Source organism: Cupressus sempervirens, chromosome 10 (assembly GCF_028749045.1).
Source record: "Cupressus sempervirens isolate cs-2001-9-10 chromosome 10, ASM2874904v1, whole genome shotgun sequence".
In the NCBI taxonomy this organism is placed as follows: Eukaryota; Viridiplantae; Streptophyta; class Pinopsida; order Cupressales; family Cupressaceae; genus Cupressus; species Cupressus sempervirens.
Window position 1 is genome coordinate 326,817,499 of NC_143127.1, and position 23,357 is coordinate 326,840,855.

At 36.9% G+C, this 23,357-nt stretch overlaps 1 long non-coding RNA gene across 1 annotated transcript in view; it reads left to right on the forward strand.

Annotated features, from left to right (window-relative positions):
- The window catches only part of LOC149533944 (uncharacterized), a 119,717-nt gene that overhangs the window by 60,312 nt on the left and 36,048 nt on the right, over positions 1 to 23,357 (forward strand). The window contains exon 5 of the long non-coding RNA XR_016357128.1: positions 21,733 to 21,808. This is a non-coding gene — a long non-coding RNA (uncharacterized LOC149533944). The remainder of the gene's footprint in view (positions 1 to 21,732; positions 21,809 to 23,357) is intronic.

Genomic DNA, 23,357 nt, shown 5'->3' on the forward strand with positions numbered 1-23,357 from the left:
TGGTGTCACTATCAGTTTACATAGTATATGAAGTGCGGAGAGGAATAGAGGAGAAGCTGGGTGAACTTTCCTCAAAGTGAACATCGTTCTCCACAAAGATCTCATATGTCTTAGGATCCATAAGTCTATATGCCTTAGCACCATCTTCATATCTGATGAAATTACAGGGCCTAGGTGCTAGTGCCTTGCATCCCTTGGAAGATAGGTTTGCCCATGCTGGACAACCAAAGACTCTAAAGTGACTCACAACTGGTTTTTTGCCACACCATGCCTCAAAACGAGTCTTCCCATCTAGGGCATTATGAGGAGACCTGTTAAGTATGTGAGTGACACTGCTAATGGCTTCGACTTCAAGTGTTGGATCAAGAGACTTGACTTGTATCATGCAACTTGCCATGGACTTAAGAGTACTAATCCTCATAGTTGCAACATCTGTCTTGTGCGGACTGAATGCTGGTGGATTTTGAAGATCAATTCCCTCAAGTTTGCAAAAGTCTTTAAGTCTTCTGTTCACATATCTACTTTCATTGTCCATCCGTACAACTTTGATGGCTTTCCTTAATCTCTGTTCAACATGAATCTTTAAGGTTTGAAGCTTGTCCAACACTTCATTCTTGTGATGAAGGAAGTAGACCCATGTGAACTGTGAAAAGTCATCAACGAAAGCAAGGATGTAGCGATCCTGGCTGACTGATGTCACTACAAAAGGTCCTGCTAATACCATGTGAACCAACTGAAGAACAACTGGTGCTCTAGAAGACTTCCCTTTATCATACTTCTCCTCGAGATGCATATCCATTGAACATGATGAACATTCACCCTTAGAAAAGTTGATTTTTGGTAGACCTTTGACCATGTGTTTGGAGCAAAGTTGCTGAAGGTAACGGAAGGCAAGATGACCATACCGCTCATGCCATAATTTGGTTTGTGGATGAGAGTGAGTCAACAAGGCTTGAGAAGGAGACTTTGGCACAAAGTGGGAGAAGGAATAAAGCCTCTTGTCATGATTGACTTTCCCCACTGCAACCAATGAATCATCTCTGAGACTGCGCACCGTCACTGAATCTGGAAGGAACTCAACTTTGTTGCCATTTCCAAGGTGAGTGATTTGGTAAATTGAGAGGAGATTAGAGCTTAGGTTTGGAACATAGAGAACGTCTTTGAATTCCCCATTTTCCATTTCCACATGTCCTTTCCCTTCAACTTCCATTTTAGTATCATCTCCCACAAAGATGTGTAGTACTTGTGACTACTTCAATGAAGAAAAGTCTCCCTTTGAAGAACCCATATGATAGGAGGCACTTGAGTCAAGAATCCATTCCGATGAAGAACTTGTGTTTGCCATAAGTGCTTGCCCTTTTCCCTTTGAAGTGGGTGGAGTTGAATCCTTGGAAGTACCTTGCACTTGAATTTTGTTCTTTCTGAGTACATTTTCCAACTTATCGATTCTCTTAATCTTGCAATGGTGCTCATCATGATTTGGCTTTTTGCAATATGCACAAAAAAGTTTATCCTTCTTTTCATTACTTCCCTTCTTGTTGGAAGAAGAATTGCCTTGCTGTGAGGAGGATTGTTGTGTCTCAAATTGTGATTTTTGCTTCCACTGCTTCTTCCTGTTGTTAGAACTTTTTTCTGCTTGACTTGATTGTTGCTCATCACTAGCCACCAATGCTTTGGTCTTTGATGTTGTGAGAAGTCCCAAATCTATCAAGTGAGATTGTTCAACAATCAACATCTCTACAAAAGCATCAAATGTAAGCTTTTGGAAAGCATTTCCCATAGTTAAGTTGTGAGTGTTATAACTCGAAACAAAGGAAGCATACTCAGAAGGTAGCCTCTTCAGGATGTGATGAATCAACTTTTTATCCTTCATGGGATTTTCACAATCTTTAAGTAGTGCCCTAAACTCATTAGCTTTGTTGATGTAATCTTGAATTGTGTCAAAGTTCTTTGGACCCAACAGAAGTGGATCGTCCTCAATCTGAAAACCCTTTTCCTCATCCACCTTACCATACAATGCTTCAAGTTTGTCCCATGCAGGTTTGGATTCCTTGAAACTAGAAATGTGGAAGAAGAGATCTCTATGTACACAATTCCTGATAATTCCTAAAGCTTGTTGGTCTTGTTTTCGCCAATCAATGAGTGCTGTAGCATCAGTGTGTTTGGGAATTGTACCACCAACATAAAGACTTAGACCTTTTTCCATTAATCTACTCCATGCAATATCTTTCCATGTAGAATAATTATGTGTAGTTAGAAGTGCACATTTAGGTGAAGCCATGATGTAGAAAATGAAAAGAGCACAAAAGAGAGGCACAAGAACACAATACACCCCCCCCCCTTTCACTCAATCAAAAGACCCCCCCAAAAAAGATGCTTTTGGCACTTTATATGTAGTGTGTGTACAATAGGCCACTTGTCAAAATGTATAAAGTGGACTTCTGATTTTGCTTTATACAATTGCCTTTTGAGGCCCAAATCTGTCACTAAGCACTCTAGCTCAGATGTACAACAATTTTGAAAAGTAATCAAAGCAATACAATGCAAGAAAGGCCCTAAGTTTGAAAGTGAGATTTTCGTCCACACAACCCTATAATTTGATTGCAGATTTGGAAAGTAGATGAAAAATAACGCACATTCAAAAAAAAGGGAACCGGAAAATGTGTCCAAATGAGCCCATACGGAGTGTTTGAAGTTACAAAATGTAAGATTGAACAGGTACAGTTGCCAAAAAATGCAATTTCTGAAAAATCTTTACACCAAAAACAGAAAAGAACACCATCACTGAAAAGTTTAGGAAATTCTACCCAAAATAAAAAAATCACACTTGATTTGGAGTCTGGATGACTAAGTTATGGCCTCTCAAAGTCGGGCTGCCAAATCAAAATTGCATCTGGCGAGGGGTCTGGATTGGAAACTGCAAGCTTAAATTTGATGGTCAAACGGTCGTCGCTACAGTTATAAAATGCCTGAAAATGAGGGTCAGATGGCCATCAAGTTTAACATAGTGAAATGCTGATGCAGGCAAAAAAATTAGCATCCCAGGGTGAAGTGGTAGTTGACTGGGCCATATGGATAGTACAGACAGGTGACACGTGGCAGTACGAACTTGGTGACGTGGCAAAGATACAGTCACTCTAGCTGACGTGGCGTCCAACTGTACAGATACGACTTCCAACACTGACTGGCAATGTACATGTGGTATGTATAGTTGGTTGACGACGTGGCTTGTGTTTGTTGGGTCCACAGGCACTGCGTGGAAGGGTTCGCGTGGCAGAAAAACAACTTATTGCTACGTGGCGGCTAGTGTAGCCCCGGGGAGTCTGCAGTGTCTGGTGCCGATTTTGCCAACTATTGCCGGAGAACCTTGCTCATTGTTAGAAAAATGAGTGACGGGCGCCAAAGAGACAGTGGGTGCTAGCGGATGTGGCCCACTCATAGAGTGCCGCGTGGAGGTTCGGAGGGGCGCTAGAATAAATACTACGGTTGTTGAAAAAATGCAAACGATCCCTTGGAAATCTTGGAATGCCGGCAGGGTGGAGACAGGGAGTCGGAGTTTGAATTCCAGTGCCAAAGATTTAAAAACGGTGGTCGGCATTTTTTTTAATATCCCACATTCATGGGAGTTGGAAACACTTCATTGTTTAAATATTTGTTGCCACAGACAGTAAGGCAAAGCACGGCTGATGGTGTGAGTTGGAACTGTCGGGTCTTGAGCTTAGCCGGATTTTGACTGTTGAGTGGTTCCGCTGGTTTGCTAGAATCTGTAGAGAATATGCTACTCGTCAGTGAAAAAATTCGTACAGTACGGAATAAAATATTCCACCCAAAGTGCAGGGCCGAGGTGTGATTGTTCGGTACTTGTACAAAAAAATTTCTTTGCAGGGCCGCCTGACCTTTTTTTTTTTTGAAAATTCTATCCAAAAAGGTAGAGAAAAATCAAATCCGAAAAACAATTAAATAGATCTGAAAAATGACCATACCCAAATTGCAAATTAGGACTTTGGGTGTTGATTTGCAAAATTTTTTTGCCTCATGATTGACTTTGGCCTAGTGTAGGCGATTTTATAGCCGATTTTCACCAAATCGACGTTCTGGACGCAATGGCGAGGTCCGTTCTAGCTCTAGATGCTCCCAATTTCTGCGGTACTTCGGATCTAGGTCGGGGTATTGAAGCAACAATGGTCTCGAACCGCTATGTGAAGAGAGATTCTCCAAGCTCTGATACCATGTAAGAATTTGCCTTAGGGAAAAATTCACCCAGGATCAAAGAACTCAAGCACAAGCACAACAGTAGACCAGAAAGAGTATGATTAGAATATCGATATGTATTCAATTCAATGTGTATAAAAGTACACTATGAGTGCCTGTATATAAAGGCCTCTGAGATGCATCTAGAATGGGTAGAAATCAGCAACATGATAAGTCATAGAACTAGACACATGCTCACCAGATATGGGTTATCCTTCATTAAGTACAAAAGTAAGTGCGATGATGAGAGGATAAGCCTACAAAGGTGTAGCACGCAAAATAATGTTGTAGACACCATGTGCTAAATTAGAGTTGCTTATTTCTGTGTCGTCAACATGACAACTCATGAAAGTACGCAAACTCCTAAGTGTCTCACAAAATAAACAATAAAATAATGCATTAACCTAAGTAGACTTAAGTAAAGTGTAAATAGTAAATATGTATTTACACCAACAATTGTGGATTGTAGTCTCGTGCACCCTCCACCATGAGTTCATTGCATTCGTAGCTGGTGGGAAACCTGCTGCATGATATATCCCACTTTTGGCGATGTTGAGAGCCATTGCTGAAGGAAACTGATCTTGAGTTCTAGGTATCCTTCACTTCATCTTTTTTATGTTTAGGTGCTCAAGTTTGTATCACCAACCTAACTGTCCTTTATTGTGGATTGTAGTGTCTTGCACACCACCATGAGTTCATTGCATTCGTAGCTGGTGGGAAACCTGCTGCATGATATATCCCACTTTTGAAGATGTTGAGAGCCATTGCTGAAGGAAACTGATCTTGAGTTCTAGGCATCCTTCACTTCATCTTTTTTATGTTTAGGTGCTCAAGTTTGTATCACCAACCCTCTTCCAGTCGAAAGATATTTGAGACTTAGGATATTAACCCTCAATCTTTTTCATTTGCACCTTCCTAGCTGCCACTCCTTTTACCTCTGCCATTATCCTGTATAAATCTTGAAGTTTGTGTCTATAAGGACATTTATTTGAGAAAGAAAATTTCAGGTTGGTTGACAATTTGAGAACTTATGACTAATAAAATCAGAGAATTTAATATTGCAAATGATGTTTAAGTCTGGAGACATAATCATATTTGTCTTTCAAACTCAGAAAATCAGGTCATTAACTTGTTAATCATAATTTAAGAAAGAGATTTGGAAATCTGAAGATAAGGATCAATGAAGTGGCATTCTGAAGTCTAGTCTTAAATTTGGCTGTTCTAGTGAATTCTGAAGACAACTTTAATTTTCTTACCTGGGCACTTCCCTGTTAAAATTTTCTGGTTTAGACAAGTTAATCAATATGTTTGCTTGCCCTAGGTTGACTTGGGTAAGGGTTGACTTTGAATTTCTTTGGAGTCTCCCAGAACCACCACCCTCTTAGATAGAGTTTTCAGACTTTTGGTCTGACACTCAATGTTCCCTGCTTTCTGATTAATTTCTAAGTTCCTGAGATCTGGCCAATGAAATTTCAGACCGAGCTGAGCCTTTTGCTTGATTTGCTCACTTATGATCTTGCTTTTACAAGATTGCCAACCCTCCAAGATAAAGTTCTCACACCTTTGATTCGAAACTGATGGAGTCAACAGTCCTAAAACCTTTAATTCTTTATAACTCTCTTCCTTCAAACTCACAACCTTATTGGTGGTGATTTCAGTTATATTTTGGTTCCTCAAACACAATTAGCACCTCTTGGACTATTTTGGATTTCTTTATTTCTGATTTTTTGCCCTCACAAATTCAATGTCTTCCCTTGATTTCATTAATCCAAACTTCTGTTTGTCTCATTTTCGAATGAACAGCCCCTCAAGATGTTATTGAACTTTCAAGATTGTGTTGCTTTCTTGCATGGTGCTTCACCTTTATTGCCTGAATTATGAAGGGATTATTAAACATACAATGGCTTGCTATCAATTATGGTTTATTCTTTATTACTTTTGTATATAGGGACTAGATTGACAAACTTGATGAAAGCCTAAAGTGACCGACCCATCAAACTAATTAAATGTACTGAATTTTAACCCTAAACTGGCTTTTCTTTAATTTTTTCTTTATGGAATAAGGTCTTGAAGACAATTTTGTATTTATGTTGTCCTCAATTTTGACATCACAAAATTGAGGCAACCCTAGACAATTTTCTCATGGATTTGTAGGTCCATTCTCTTTGTTTTAACCCATTGATGAGGCATTATGAAAACAATACATTATCTCCAAATTGCTCTATGTATAGGCTTGTCTATGTGTTATTTTGAAGGTTTTCCGTCGAGATTATCCCCAATTGTTTGCTGGTTTTCCATCGAGATTTTTGGTGAATTTTCACATCCTTTCTTTGTTTCTCGTCATGTTATAAATAGTTTTTGGATCTGTTTTTGCCTTAGGTAAATGGCCCTTGGAATTCCGTTCGATTTGAGCTAACTTAGGTTTGATTTTGAGTAGTCTAGCTCATGTTATGGGGGAAAAGGTGGGGGTTTTCAGGTCAATTGCATAATTTTATTAAAAACCTCATAGAAGTGGGCTTTTTTTTGGCAATTGCACGATATAAAATTATATTTAATATCTAAAGTTGAATTTGATTGCCATTTTAAAATTTCAACTCATTCTGAGTTGATTGAATCATAGTTCTTAATGTTTAATGAAAATAGCCTATTTCAAGACTATTTTTCATGTTACTTTATTAAAAACTATAGTTAAATATTAAATATAAATACACGAGATAACTTAAGTGCATAAAAGTGAGATTTTTATTACATATTGCATACATCCACATGCAAAATACCTGATAAAAATCCACTCACAGTAAAATATAAGTTCCAACATTAAATTAAATGGACTTTTTATATGCAATAACATGTTTTAATGTGTTAAGTGGGTTTTTAATATGTATTTACATTTTTTAAGCTTATTCAATTAATTTAAGTGAGAAAATCTAACTCATTTACATATGTTTTATATATAGTTTATTTTAATTATATTAATGCATTCAAATAGAGCTTTTAAGACTCATTGCATATACATCTTTTAAAATAATCACTTAGTGGACTTTGAAATCAACTTGCATGTTTTTACAATATGCAAATGCTTTTCAAAGACATAGGTGGCGAGCTTTGACCCAACTGCATGTGTATGATGCTTTAAAATCTTATCTTCATCAAGCCCAAGTCAAAGTGGCGATTTTTAGCCCAACTGTATATGTTTAAAACACATGTAAATGAGTTTTTTGATTTACATTACCACTAAGAGAAAAGTGGCAATTTTTTGCTCAAAAATCATGTGTTTTAAAATGTGTCAATGCATCTTAAAAGTGCGTTATGAACTTGCTCATAGGTTAAAGACTCAAGGGTGGTGATTTTCTACCCTATCTCATGTGCTTTGTAAATATATGTTAATGACTTTCAAAAATGCATTCTCCACTAAGCCTTAAAGCCAATAAACTTAGTGGCAATTTTAGATGGTTTTACATATTTTAAATACACGTCTTTGCTTCCCAATAATGCGTTTTCCTTCATTACGATTTTTGGTGGTTTTCATGTGTTCAAAATTTAAAATACATGTTTTTGCCCTTTTAAAATGTGGTTTCCCTTATAAATAGAGGAGTGGTGATTTTCCAAGGAAATGCATACATTTCCAAACATTTTATGACTTCTAAAAACCACGTTTTGGCTTAAACGCCCTATTTCAAACTAGGCTGTGATATTTGATAAGAATGCATGCATTTTGTGACATGTTAATACTCTTCTAAAGCGTGTTTGAAATCTGTAATTTCCCTATTGATAAAAGTGGCGATTTTTGGAGGTTTTACATATACTCCCAACATATGCGTTTAAATAAAAAAGCTCGCTTAGGGCATGATCTTCACCAAAAATGTTGCATTTTAAAGCATTTTTTCCATGGAATACCATCAAGAAGCATTATAGGGTAGGTATTTTGATTTCTAACTTGTTTTTCACTATTTTAGCAAGTTAATCTCTTTCCCTAGGCGCCGTTTTTACATGCTCTTGCATATGGATTTGCTAGTGACAATACACGACAACTCTACTTACCTTGTGAAAGGAATTGGGACCTGTTCAGTGCAACTAAGTACTGGAGTTAACTTACACTTAAAAGATGCCCTATTGTTCCCAGAATCTAGAGAAATCTTATCTCTATATCTGGTCTAGTAGATCAAGGGTATCGGATTGCCTTTCAAGAAAATAGAGTCCTATGCTGGCCTAAAAATTCAAACATTAAAATGGCAATTTTTGTTGGATTTAGAGAAGGTAGCCTATATAAACTTTGTAATTCCACAAATCTAGCCCTAGACCATGAAATTGGGAAGACAAATGAGATTTGGCATAGAAGATTAGGGCATCTAAATTTGCGAGCTTTACCTTCTATAGAGAAAATTGTAAAAGGCTTACCAAACCTTAAACCTGAACATGAAGGAATATGTAAAGGGTGTGCATTAGAAAAGAACCCTAAAACTCCCTTTCATCCTAGTGAACATAAATCTAAGAGAATTCTTGAACTCATTCATACTGATCTATGTGGACCCATGTCAGTACCTTGATTAATAGGATACTCATATTATATCATCTTTGTGGATGATTATTCTAGGAAAACTTGGATATATTTCCTCAAACTAAAAGAGTCAAATGAGGTTCTATCCAAATGTAAAGAATTCAAAGCCTTAGTTGAAAATCAAACTAGGAAGAAGATCAAAATTCTAAGATTTGATAATGGAGGAGAATATATATAATCGAGAACTTTAAAGAATTTTCTATATCTGTGGGACTAAGAGGGAGTATATTGTACCATATAATCCTCAACAGAATGGAGTAGTAGGAAGAAAAAATAGAACTATCATTGAAGCAACTAAGGCAATGATGCATGATCAAAATATGTGTACAATATTTTGGGCCGAAGCATCTAATACTGCTACATACATTCAAAATAGATGCCCCTCATGCAATTCTAGAAAATATAACACCCGAAGAGGTATTCTTAGGAAACAAACATGATTTAAGTTATTTACGAATTTTCGGTTGTCCTGTATATATCCATATTCCTAAGGAGAAAAGAACTAAACTAGAGTCCTCAGGAAAGAAAGGCATATTCGTTGGCTATGGTGATTCTTCAAAGCCTACAGAGTATATATGCCAGGATCAAGGACAATTGAAATCAGTAGAGATGTCAAGTTTGATGAAGATATTGCATACAAGACTTCTAAAGATATAGAAGAACCTAAGTTCTGTGATTGAGAGGGAGAGTGATACAAAAGATAATGGACCCAGTACACCTAATCCTAAGGATAACCCAAACCCACTCATTAAGAAAAGGCCCTTATGGGAAAGAAAAATGTTTGAAGAAAACAATGTGATCCCTAATGAAATGCTTAGAGAAACCAAGAAGGCAAGAAACCATTCATGTTATGTTACTCACTTAAATGAGTCCAAATGAGTCCACTAATTCAGAACCTTCTAATGTTGAAGAAGCTCTAAAATGTCAAGCCTGGAAAGATGCCATGATTGAGGAATATCAATCTATATTAAAAAATAATGTTTGAGATATTGTGCCAAGACCCAAAGACAAATCAATTATCTCCTCAAGATGGTTATTAAAAATCAAACAAGCCTCTGATGACAGTATTGAAAAACAAAAAGCTAGATTAGTGGCTAGAGGATTTTCACACATTTTTTCCTGTTTCTTGTTACAAATATGCCACAACCATAATTGCAATAGCCACATCCAAAAGTTGGAAGGTACATCAGATGTATGTAAGATGACATCCCAGAACGGAGTCATTAATGAAGAAGTATACCTAGAATAACCAAAAGGGTTTGTTATCCATGACAATAAGTCACATGTGTACAAACTGAAGAAAGCTCTCTATGGTTTTAAGCTAGTTCCTAACATATACTTCAAGAACTCAGCAGGAGATATATTAATACTAGTTATCTATGTTGATGATCTTCTGATAATAGGCGAAGACCATCTTATTGTTAAATGTAAGCAAAGCCTCAATATCTGAATTTAAAATAAAAAAATTAGGTCTTCTACACTACTTAGGATTAGAAGGCAAAAGGAAGAATACATTTTCCTAAACCAAGGGAACTATATCGCTAACATATTGAACAGATTTGGCATGATGGACTGTAGACCATTATCCACACCTATGGAGACAAATCTTCATAAACTCAAAACTGAGGCACATGTGTTTGAGGCCATTGATCCTACATATTATCGACAGATAATTGGATCCTTAATGTACTCGGTGAACACTTGTCATGATATTTTTTATGCTACAAATGCACTAAGTCAGTTTATGTGCGAACCTAAGAGGATTCACCTCATGGCAGAAAAGCTCATTTTGAGGTACTTGTGAGGCACTATTGGACTTGGTCGTGAAATATGAAAAAGTTGAGTTACAGTTTATGGATATTTAGATTTTGATTGGGCTGGATGTTCTATAGATCACAAGAGCATTACAAGATATTGTTTTAGTCTTGTATTTGCAATGATATTCTGGTTTAGTAAGAAATAATATTCTGTTGCTCTAAGTTCCACTAAAGCAGAGTACATAGCTGCATTCATGGGAGCTCTAGAAAAAGTATGGTTAAGGAAGTTACTGGTTGGGCTATTTGGGAAACCTTAAAAACCTACAATTTTACATTGTGATAATCAAAGTTGTATCAAACTCTCAGTGAATTCAGTCTTCCATAATAGATTAAAGCATATAGAGATACCTGTCTACTACATCAGAGATATGGTAGGTAGAGGTGTCATCAAGTTGGAATACATCAGCACTAAAGAGCAGTTTGCCGACATATTCACCAAACCTCTTGCAAAATTGAAAGTAGAATACTTTAGAGGAAAACTTGGTATGAAAAAACTATATTTGAAACTATGTTGCGCACATGTGGTTGTTTATGAAAGGTGACAATCTTTCATTTTATGAGATGTTAGGTCTCTATTGTAAGGTGGCGACGTTAACAATAGATTGACCTTTTATATAGACTTCATTAAATTGTTGTCCCCGGATATGTTGAATAGTATGATAACAAAAGTATCATGATTGACTTCTATTATTGTCGCGGGATGAGCCAGATGTCATGGTACTACTTGTTCTTTGGTCGAGTCCTTGATCCATTGTCATAATAAGACTATGAGAACTTGTTGTCCTATACTATGCCAGAATTCATGACTATGAAAAGAATCATGATAGACTACCTTAGTCTCGGAATGAGCTGGATATTATGATTCTATATCACCTCAAGATCAAGATAAACATCTGATAGACAATTTTGGTTCAAATTTCGGGCACAAATTGCACAAAATCAGAAGTTACGGTAACTTTCCATGACCATGATTAATCCACAAACAAGTTCTCTTACATTCAGCATCATATTCAAATTGAAAATCATAAAACTGAGAGGGATAATGGGAAGATATCACCTGATCTAGCGAGTCCCTCACCATAGGGGTACACTCACACATTGTAATTTCTCCTTCTGGTGGTCTTATCTCATGTTACACAGTGCGTGCACATGGAAACACTAGCGTCGATGATGTAATATAGCTAGTAGAACAAGACCCAAAAGATGAAACATTGTTTTTATGGTCCTTACTACCACCATCATTAGCCTTAAACCATGATTTTGTCACCTTTAGGCTTCTTGGGACTAGAAAACTCAATCAGAAGCCTTCCTTTTGAATTACTGGGTTCATTAATATCATTAATCAAGGTGTTTTCTCCCTCATATCCCAAAAAAGCATCTTCAAAATCATACTTACCCTCCATTGCAATCTCCCAAGCTAACAAGAAATCAGGACAACTTACTATTGAATGGAACCCAAATGGATGGATTCTACATGAATCGATTATTACATGATTTGATATATGTGTAGAATACCTACAAAATGGCATTTCCTTAGTCAAGCTTGAGACCAAATTAAGTATTCTATCCATCTCTTCCAATGACATCTTGTTTTGAGGGAGGTATCTTATTATTATTCAATCGGGGATTAATATCACAATAGGAAGGATTGGTATCTTCTTCTTGATGACTTCCTGATTCAAAAATATCACCAACCTTGGGATCTTCTGTATTTCCATCATTTTTTGCAGCTTTGAGAATTTTTGTAACTCTATGGAGTTTTGGAACTTCAAAATTTTCTGTGTCCTCAAAATTTCTTGGGATATCCACTTATTGCAACATCAAAACTTGAAGCAATTTCATTACTTCCAACAATTTCAACAGGCTGATCTTTCTGGGCTAACACATTAAATATTGCATCTCAGCAACTAGCACATTCCAACTCTGGATGAATCTTTTGATGGAGGCGACGATAGTTAGGAAGCAAAAGGATGTTTGGGTTCTGACCTTCTCCAAGATACTTCAAATTTCTTGTTATATTATCCATAAAACCTTTCAAAACCTCATCCTTTACATGTAATTCCTTTTGAATTGTTGGGGTAATGTTGGTTGGAGCCTCAAAATGCGTTGGAGTATTACAAACCAACATGTCTAGAGGAGTGGGTTGTACCCATTGAGAGACATAGAGACATCGTCCATTAGAGATTCTTCTCTTCTTTTAAAACTTTGTGTGTTCATATTGTTGCTGCAATAAACATGTATCCCTGAGTGTCCATGCTCTTCATCTTCACTGAATGGGAACACAAACTCCTAATCATCTTCATCATTTTTTCCTCCTGCAGATTTATCACATGATTCAAACACCATTTTACTAAACTGCAAAGGTTGTTCCTCCATGATTTGGGGAGGCTGATCCAAAACATCATTGTGCCCATATCCATTTTCACTTGGACTCGTAATACCATTATTCTCATTGTTGATGTTATTGTAAAAGCCAAAATTTTTGCTCTGATTTTGAGAATAATTGTTTTGGGCAGCAAGTTGTCTTGGATGATTGCTTTGGTCTCTTGAGGAATTCAACTTTATTTTGTTGAGTTCATTGGATAAAAGAGACATCGTCTCCTTCATGGCCTTAACCTCTCTAGCCATATTATTCTCGAGTTTAGCGGGTGGAGAAGTCTTTTGATCAAGAATACAGTCTTTTGGGGTTCATATCCTAAATATATAATTATTGGCATTGGAGCAGCAGTAACCTACTTCGTGAATGTAACAACCTCTTTGAAAACCTTTTCAATGGTATCAATGTCTCTGGGTGGGAGCTTTCTTAGAAAAATAGAAGTTAATGAATCCATTGTTCCCAAATAGATCTGGATGACAACCTCTTGTGGTATAATGTAAGGAAACTCCATTCTTTGATACATACTATAGAAGTGATGATTAAACTATGAAATAGTCTTGTGGGGGTCCCTCTTGATTGAGATGAACTGATGATGTAGGATAGCTGGATCAATATAGATCTTGAATTGTTCCAGAAATTTTCTCTCAAAAGAGTTCCAAACCCTTATTGATGCTAGTGGCAGATCGAGGTACCAATTGAATGCCATTTCCCCCAAACTGTAAGGAAAAAGGCGACATACCACGTCCATATGCTGAATTTGGTTTCGATTGCAGATCTCCTTGAAAATTTTAATATGATCTTTTGCTGTTCGTGATTCTCCATAGATGAACCCTGGGCAAAACTTTTTAGGATTTTTGGGCAAGTCATGTAATGGACCAATTAGATTCAAAGGTGAACTTTGGGCATTGAAGAAAGACATGGTGCATAATGATCAGAATGTGTGAAGTAGAATGTAGAGTGGATGATGATAATGGATTAGGATCTTCCAGCTTGTGTCAATTCTAGAAAAAGCACACCTCTGCAGAAGCACACTTTCTCAAAAACAATGCACCTTGCGCACTTGTGCACCTTCTGACAGTTTTGGACGGAAATTTTTCTAAACTTTTGAAAACTTCAGAATTTGAAAACGTGATTTTTTTTTGTTTTGAATGGTATGAGGCCCTCCTAGCGCCAATTTCTGTTGAGCTGTCATTTTGCACGATGCTTAACGACAGGAATCCTTTCGAGCTCCTCTCTTGAAAAGCTAATCTGGGATCAACTCCAAGGTTCTGGGCGATCTTGCGACCTACTGAAATCTGCTCAATGAAGATCAATGTGTTTGTTCATGAGGAGGCCTTTGCTGGTCCAACCAATTCGGATAAGATCTGTAAGTATTCACTATTTACACTTTACTTAAGTTTACTTAGGTCAATGCATTATTTTATTATTTATTAGACAACACTAGAGTTTGTATAATTAACTGAGTTGTCATGTAGACAATACAATTATTTGCACTCTTAATTAAGCACATGGTTTCTACAACATTATTTTTCGTGCTACACCTTTGTAGGCTTATCCTCTCATCATCGCACTTACTCCTGTGCTTAATGAAGGATAATCCACTCTTGCTGACTCCTAGACATTCTAGAAGCATTCTAGAGGCCTTTATAAATAGGCACTCCTAGTGTACTTGGACAAGGAATTGAATACTATATTGTTATTCTAATCATACTTTGGTCTATTCTATGTTTGTGCTTGAGTTCCTTGATCTTGGGTGCATTTTTTCGTAAGGTAGATTCTTACATGGTATCAGAGCTGAGGGAGATTCTCTTCACATAGCCATTGGAGACATTGTTGCTTCACCTCTCGAAGGACCCGATTCAGATCTGGAGCATCTGCAGTCATTGGGAGCGTCTAGAGCCAAAGTGGACCTCGCCATTGCGTCCGGAGCATCGATTTGGTGAAAATCGACTATAAATTCGCCTATATTGGGCAATAGTCAATTTTGAGGCAAACTTTTTTTTGCAAACCAACATTCCGAAGGCCCAATTTGCAAATTTGATATGGTCATTTATTAGATTTGTTTAATTGATTTCCAGATCTATAATTTTCTTTGCTATTTTCGGAGCATTATTTTTTGGAAATTTTTTTTGGCCAGTAGGGCTTGCAAAGAATTTTTTTGTAGGATCTGGGTGGTGAAACCCCGACCCTTGCAGAATATTCTCATTAATCGGTGGCATTTCAATCACACATTCCGACCAGTAACACTGCAATTTTTGGCGGGAAACACATCTATATCGCCGACCACACTTCGGCTTCCTATTACCGTGAAAGAGAAATTTGGCACCCTCTCGTCCCACACACTCGGCGGAGGATTGATTCCCACCGGTGGCAGCTCCAAAATCCCAGTGCAACACATGAACTTCAATCCGCTAGATGACCTCCGGTGGTGTCCAGCAAGGCGAAGTGACCTCCACGTGGATGAAGACCCCCTCTAGTCAGTAGGCAACAAGAGAGCCTCGTCAACACCACCTGTGCCTACCAGAACCGCCACGTGGACAAACAAATGCCTGCCACATGGCATTCACTTATTGCACCCATCGAAACAAACACGTGGTAGCCATATAGTGCCACGATAGCATCCTGCTCAACGCACATTGCCATGTCACTTGACAAATCGAATTTTTTTGTACATCCATGTTTGTACAATTTATACACTGTAGATGTTAGCAGTGATGTCATCCAAGGGGCCGAGATTTCGTTGACGTCAGCAATTCACTATCTTAAATTTGACGGTCGTCTGATCGTCATTTCTAGGCAAAATTGAACTACTGTGACGGCTGTTCGACCATCAAATTTAACCTCGTGTTTTCCTCTCCAGACCCCTCTCTAGATTTAGTTTTGATTTGACAGTCTGACTTTGAGAGGCCATAATTCAATCATCCGAACTCCAAATCAGGTGCAATTTTTTTGATTTCGGGTAGAATTTCCTAAATTTTCAGTGGTGCAGTTCTGTTTTGGTTTTGGTGCACGGATTTGTCAGAAATAGCATTTTTTAGTGATTGTACCTATCCAATCCTATATTTTGCAACTTCAAACGCTCCGTACAGGCCAATCTGGACACATTTTAAGTGCAACTTAGGGGAATGCACTTAAGCTCACAAATGCATAATGGGTCCCGGCTACGAGGCCATGTTAGGTACCCATGAAAATAAGTATTCACTATTTACACTTTACTTAAGTTTACTTAGGTCAATGCATTATTTTATTATTTATTAGACAACACTGGAGTTTGCATAATTAACTGAGTTGTCATGTAGACAAACAGTTATTTGCACTCTTAATTAAGCACATGGTGTCTACAACATTATTTTTCATGCTACACCTTTGTAGGCTTATCCTCTCATCATCGCACTTACTCCTGTGCTTAATGGAGGATAATCCACTCCTGGTGGGCATGTGCTTGATTGTAAGACTTATCAGTATGTTGACTCCTAGACATTTTAGAAGCATTCTAGAGGCCTTTATAAACAGGCACTCCTAGTGTACTTGGACATGAAATTGAATACTATATTGCTATTCTGATCATACTTTGGTCTATTCTGTGCTTGTGCTTGAGTTCCTTGCTCTTGGGTGAATTTTATCCAAAAGGTAGATTCTTACAGAACAGTCTTGCCAAAATACCCAATTTGCTGCTCCCTTTAGGCTAATTGGTGAATTACCAGCCAATTGTTGAGAGTGTTGTCCAAAACAAACCTTTTTGCATTTTGGATATGTTATATAGGAGCATAAAGGGTATATCAAAAGGTAACCAGATTGCACAAAATTCAAACATGCCTAACAAGATATACTCAAAATACCCGTTTTAATGCACTACTAGGAATTGAAGGCCTAGAAAGGAGTAATCCACCCATAAAGAGTTTGAAACTCGTATTTTATATTTGACAACCTTCATAATCATGAAATATGGTATAAATGAAGCCATCACCACCCTTGCTCTGTTGTGTCCCCAATTTGGCCCTAAATAAATGTATTGCTTCTCGAAATATTAAATTGGAGTCAAGGTTAGTGCCCTAGTGTTGTCTATCAGAGTGGCCTTAGTTTGGACCTTTAAATTGTCAGAGAGGCTAGAATGGTAGTACCCAAATCTGGTTTTCAAATTGGCTATACATTCACAAGTTTCTTGTGAAATGGTGGTGTTGTGAGGTTTTCACACCATCACCCCAAAATTTTTGGGGACCCCCTTTTTTTTAATTGCCTTGGCAAATTTTTGGATTGTCCAACAATTTTGAGTTTTGAAAATTTTGAGCCTTGGACACCTTTAGGGCCAGTGGGGAGAAGGTTAGATTTATTTTCACCTGGTTTCAACTTGATTTTCTAGAGCTATCAATTTTGTCGTTAGGCCGAATAATTTTCTAATTTAATTTCAACTTGGTAGGATAAAGTTGTGAATTTTGTACTTAGGCGTTCTTTTTTCAAAATTTGGTCTTAACTCTATAAATTTGGATAATTCTCAAAAGAGAAATTTTAATTAGACTTAAGTTTTTGGAAAATCTCAAATTTTTCTTTGGTGAAAATTTTTAATTTTGTTGTAATGAGGAAAATTGCAAAAAATCGATTTTTGGTTCTAAATGCAATTTTAATTTTAATTTTTTAAATTTTTAGCTTGGCAAAATCGATTTTGGTAGAAAATTGCAAAAATTGACTTTAATTGGATTAATTTGCCTTAAAAACTTTTAAGTTTTTAATGAATTTAGTAATTTAATATTGAAAAAAATGGCTTTTGGTTAGCCAAAATCCAAATTTAATGACGTATTAATTACTAAACCCTCATTAAATGGAAATATTTAACACCCTCAAGGCCATTTAATTTCGTTTTGCAATTGGAGCTAATTGGTAAATTTAAAAGTGCAATTTTCTTTTGGCAAAATTAATTTTTTTTGAGCTACGTATTTAATCGTGGGCCTTAACTTGAATTTAATTTTTGTTTTTTGTTTTCTCTTAGACCATGTAGGCCAGCTTTATGGAGAAAGAAAATTGGCTATAATGGGAGTCTCCTCCCCATTTCATTTTCACAAATCATTTCTTCCTCTCCATGTGGGTGAATTTTGTGGAGGGGTAGATTTTTTCCAGACTTGGGCGAATTTTGTGGAGGGCAGTTTTTTGCATGCTTGCGCAAATTTTGCTTGTATTTCTCCATTTTCAGACCTTGGCGTTTTTTCTTGTGGGCAGATTCTTGCATATTTTGGTGGTTTTCTCCTCCATTTGTGGGCTGCGATTTGTGCCCTAGGTAGCATTTTGGGCAGATTTCAGACTTCATGCATGGGCGAATTTGAGACAAAGGAAAAATTTTCCATTCTTGGCATTTTATTGAGGCAGATCTGATTCTGATTTTTGAGCAATTCATGGTGAAGGTCTGATTTTTTTCCTACTTAGGACTGCATTTTATATCAGATTTTGACAATTTTGTTGGGAGAAGAGATACATATGAAAGTTTGATTTTTGCATAGAAGGCAAGTGTTGGATAGTTTTAGGAGTGTAAATTTCTATTTGCAAAGGGATTTGAACTACTCGAAAGTCATATTCTAGGTTCCGAACAGTCGCTGTAAGTTTATCAGTTAAGGTGAATTTTCATCATCTAGAGTTGCAAGGAGTGCTTAAGCTGACATCCATCTTTCGTTCTAGTCTAAGGATTGCTCCGCTTGGTTCTTCTTGCCTTTTGGTTCACCACTCTACCATCCCATAATAGGGCAACGAGCATGGAGGATGATAGTTCAAGTAAGAATCCCAAGCAAGCAAACACTAAGAAAGACAAAGAGGATATGATGCCCAATACTTCCTTCTTCTCGAAAATGAAGAGAATAACTGACACCAATATCTGTACAGTGGACATGATACGGATGAGGGACAGACTGAAGGAAGGACAATCCCCCTTGGAAAAAAGGATTTACAAGAGTGGAATTGTACATGCAACGGCCTTTCCTCCCACATTGCATTGTCCAGAATCGATTATGGAATGTGCATCCAGATTTGATCTAAACAGTAATTCCATCATTTTTGATGAAGGGAAGAGAGTGTTAACCAGCATTGGCGAACAAGCAATTGAAGAAACATTTAACATTCCCTAGTACAAGGGCATGATGATTGTAATGATGGATCAAGCAACTAAATCATTTCAAGATAACAAAGAGGCCTATTACACGCATCTAAAGCATAATTGGATACGCGAGGGAAGAAAAGGAGTTAACAGATCATCAAGGCTTACAGTGGCACTTGATTTTGAGGATATTAGAGAAGAGGATGTCAATGAAACAGATTTTGGATCGAGATTGGATGAGTTGGGAAAGGTTGCCATCAGGAAAAAGCATTTGGGAACCCTTTCCTCTCTCAGCGCTTTTATTGGATTTGCAAAGGAATATGAGAAGGATCACGAAACGATACTACAAGTAGCAAATAGTGTGGCGAAGTCAGCGGAACTCAGGGCAAAGCACACACCCTGTCCTCCTATGGGAGAAGTTAATGAAAGGCTAGCTAAGTTCATTGCCTTAGCTAAGAAAATGAAAGAAAAGGGAAGATTTATATTAGAAGATCATTTGATGTAAGCCCAAGTGGCAATTTCCCTTTCTTCTAGAATAGGACAAGTGTCTATTTCTGATTGGCCACCATTTTGGTGCCTTCTCATTGGTTGCCACTTTTTGCACTTTTTTCATTGGTCTATTGATGAAGTGACAGCTTCTCATTGGCCAATGGGGTGGCAACCCTAATTAGGGTTTTGAGGATCCAATTTGGATCGTTGATCTTATTTTGATCTCCACCATCCGTTGTATTTTTGGCCCCTATAAAAGGCCATTTGCTCTCATTTGTAAAGGGTTAGAGAAATTGGTGCGAAGATAATACCAAAATGCTCTCTTTTTCATTGTTGCGATTGGCATGTTGATCAAGAACATTGAGTGTTATTGCATGTTTTCTACTTCCACTTAGTTAGATTTCATTTCAAGTTGTTTAAGTTGTTCAAGCGAAAGTAAAGTAGGTGGATAGTTGTATGGTAGCATTGGTAAATGTTTGATAGGGATCAATACTAGGCCACTAGCATCCTAGCGGCTGGTTGGGAAGCTTTGTGTGGTAAACTAGTCTATTATTCCTTCGAGTCATTGCACCTGTGGAAGTGAGGCTGTTGGTCAGCTCTCATTAGGTTCGATCCCTGTCCATTTGCTAACCTTCCATTCATAGGAATAGGAGTAGAACAGTGAGTAGTTGGGTAGTTGAAGTTTAGAGAGGAGAAAATTAGAGTAGATCAAGTGATAGAACTCATCCATTCACCTCCCACGATCATCGCTTTCCCATCAACATCATCATCGGTAGACACACCCTCCATCATCACGACCATCACCATTATTTGCCTCCGCACATTTCACAAACCGAGTCGTCATCTCCATCATTCCACCAAAGTCCAAGTCATCCTTGAATGAAAAGCGTAAGGCCGCCTACGTGATTACCAGCGAATCGCATCGATAAAATTGAGTGAGTATCCAACGGTGTAAGGAACATTGGAGCTATTGCTTATGTCTTCATGAGGAATAACTTTTCAAGAGAGGAGTTGCATGTTTGATATCCCATATTGAATATTCAAATCCTAATATGTTATGTAAGTGATACAAAACTTGCATCAACAGGTGGTAGTTGCAAATAAAAGCAACTCTCTTCGTCATTTGCAAGACCATAAAAGAATCTTTCGCTCTCGAATTCTAAGAATTCAATATCAATTAAGTGAAGAAATTTGGAGGTATTATTAGTCATGCATCTATCTTATATCAGTCATCATTTATTATTTTTGATGATTATTATTACCATCATGTTGTACTAATATTTTTTAGGACTTTGTTAGAGGAAGTCAACATTATCTGACATGAGGTTCAGGAAAAATTCCTTTTCTATGGTAACAATTTCAGCTTTTGTCGTTTATTTTAATTTCCTCTTGAGGCAGCAGAGTATGATTTTTATCATTATTTATTTCTATTGTGTAGGTGAGAACACTAACATGGGCTTGACTTAGGAAAGCCCGTATACAATACAACCCTTTCCTTTGTTTTATGCAGGAAGGTGCAGACTCAAAACTTTGTGATAGATAGTGTTGCAAAAAACAAACATATTAAACACTTCTGAATAATGTCAAATTTCAAGCATTGAAAAATCCAGGGTATTTCATTCAATGCGAGAGAAAATAATTAAGATGAAAATAAATATGATAGAAATGGTTAATTGTGGGACAAAATGTAAGATATGGTTTGTTACCGATGTTTCTTGTTTGATACAACTTAATTGTTTGAATGATTGATATCTTTATTTGTGTTTGTTACAAGTTTGGGAGAATTTTCTACCCAATGAGGCTTATCTTTGATTTTGCATCCATTATACTCGCACATTGCTTGTCATAGTTGCATCTTAAAAATATTGCTACAGGATGACAATTATTGCCATTTTCTACTTGCTTTCTTAAGTGGGGTTTAATGGACAACACAACCTATAGATATACTATTTTTCTTTGTTGTTGGATTTTTTGGTGTTGAAATCATGGATTCATACATTTATGTTTGGTGTCTAAATGCTGAATCGTGGACAAAATTACTTTCCAAGTACATTTTCACTGCATGAAGTTATCCTTGCATCAACTGTATTTATCTTTTTTAGGCCTTTGTAATTGTTCAGTGGTCTATGGTGCTATTTTGATTCATTATTCTATAATCTTGCAGGAGGTTGTCTTGTTATCTATGCCATAGCCATCAAGGAGTCCTCTTGGTTGAAGTGACAACTTCTATTTGTGTTATGGTAAACATTGCCTTTGACTTCTGAAGAGCATATTCATAGTTAAATTTTGAGTTATTTTTCATAGATTTGTATATGCACATACGAAGGTTTTTGATATATTGCAAGTTGATATATTATGAGCTTGTTAGTCATCCTTACTGGCACATTTGGTGTGATAGTAGTTTTAGTGAAGTGGTTTGAGAGGAGTTCAATTTGGTATTATTGGAAGTACTAGTGAACTTTTTATAGAGTTTCTAGAGATTCAGCCCCAACGTTTGAGACCGCTCAAGCTTATTCATCATGATTTAATAGAAGGTATATTTCAGTTGTTTCACTTTTGGGTGATTTGTTAATGATAATTGTAGGATTTTAACCTAGAAACAATAAAAACAACAATAACAAATAACCAGAAAAGATACACGAGACAAAAATATCTTGGGAAAACCCTAGCCACACAACAAAAGATCATTTCATTGATAATGAAATTCAAGTGTACAATGTCCTTCGCTTGGGGCGATATATATAACAAGAGGAGAGACTCTTCACATAATAACCAAAGGTCTCTTGAGTTTCCAAAACATAATTCTTTATTTTCAAATAAAATTCTTCGTATTTCCATGCCTCAATGCACGTCGAATGACACATGACTTTATATTTAATGTTACAATTTAATCATAAGCATCTTCTTCAGCTGAAGGTGAGCATAATGATAATAACGTCCATATTTCTAGATAAAGATCTCCATTGTAGCTACAATCTCCAACACTCCCTCTTAGCAAGAGAGATCTTTAGTTGAACATCACACAAGGCTGCAACCAAAATGCCAATGATAAAATCCAATCATATAGATTCTACAAAATTCATGGAATTACTCAACATGAACCTTGCAAGAAACACAACCAACTTTTATCTTGATGTTGTTGTGGAATCTCTCAACATGACATTAAGAGAACAATATACTTATTGTTAACAATCATGGAATCACTCAACATGATAGTCCTGTAACAATTACTCATAATCATGGAATCACTCAACATGATAGATTTGTAAGAATCACAACTAAGCCCTTTATCATAGACTCTCTCAATGTAATGTTCCTGTTATAAGATAAATTATTAATTAAACTATTGTTAATAGGTTGATTGATTTAATAAATCTTGGACCCATTTTTGTTTTGTTTCCGTAGTTTTGTGTAGCTATTGGCTATCTTTGTACACCCTCGAAAAGTTTTCCCTGATGGGTACTTAAGCACGACTTGTAGGTAGTCGTTAGGTATGCAATTTGGATTATTTCTTTGTATTGCGAATTCCAGTTGGGATCTTCTGTTGTTCACCATTTCAGAAGTAAAAAATCTTCCCTACTTGGCCATTCCGATTTCGGTGGAATTCAACCCTCACCCTATTCCATCGCTTGCATTATTTCGCTCGGATCTAGCAAATCGGAGCACCATCTTTTGGCATATATTAATTGAAAGATTATTCATGTTCCATCTCTGTTATTATTTAGTGTTGTTTCATAAATTTGAATCTATAAGTTTTGCATGAATGATCGTTCCCTCTAGTCGTACCCC